This window comes from Penaeus monodon, chromosome 34 (assembly GCF_015228065.2).
Source record: "Penaeus monodon isolate SGIC_2016 chromosome 34, NSTDA_Pmon_1, whole genome shotgun sequence".
In the NCBI taxonomy this organism is placed as follows: Eukaryota; Metazoa; Arthropoda; class Malacostraca; order Decapoda; family Penaeidae; genus Penaeus; species Penaeus monodon.
In genome coordinates, this window is record NC_051419.1 from 19,518,897 (window position 1) to 19,519,133 (window position 237).

At 31.2% G+C, this 237-nt stretch overlaps 1 protein-coding gene across 1 annotated transcript in view; it reads right to left on the bottom strand.

Annotated features, from left to right (window-relative positions):
- LOC119594630 (follistatin-related protein 5-like) overlaps positions 1-237 on the bottom strand; it is a gene marked incomplete at both ends in the record, with an annotated part of 70,881 nt that overhangs the window by 60,004 nt on the left and 10,640 nt on the right.

A 237-nucleotide genomic window follows, 5' to 3' on the forward strand; every position in this document is an offset into this window, starting at 1 on the left:
CATTGCGAATATCTTGAAATAGTGAGCGTGTGATTAATTGAAAATAATGATTTGGTCATGAATTGTACTTTAATACTGGGAAATGATGGTGATGGAAAGAAATGATTAGATGTTAGAAAAAAAAGGATGGCAAAGATGGAGATGGCAAATGATGGAGAAAGAGAAAAAAAGAAGGAAAAATGCAGATCAACAAAAACGACGAAGATGAAAATAAGGGTGAATAGAAAAAGATAAAAA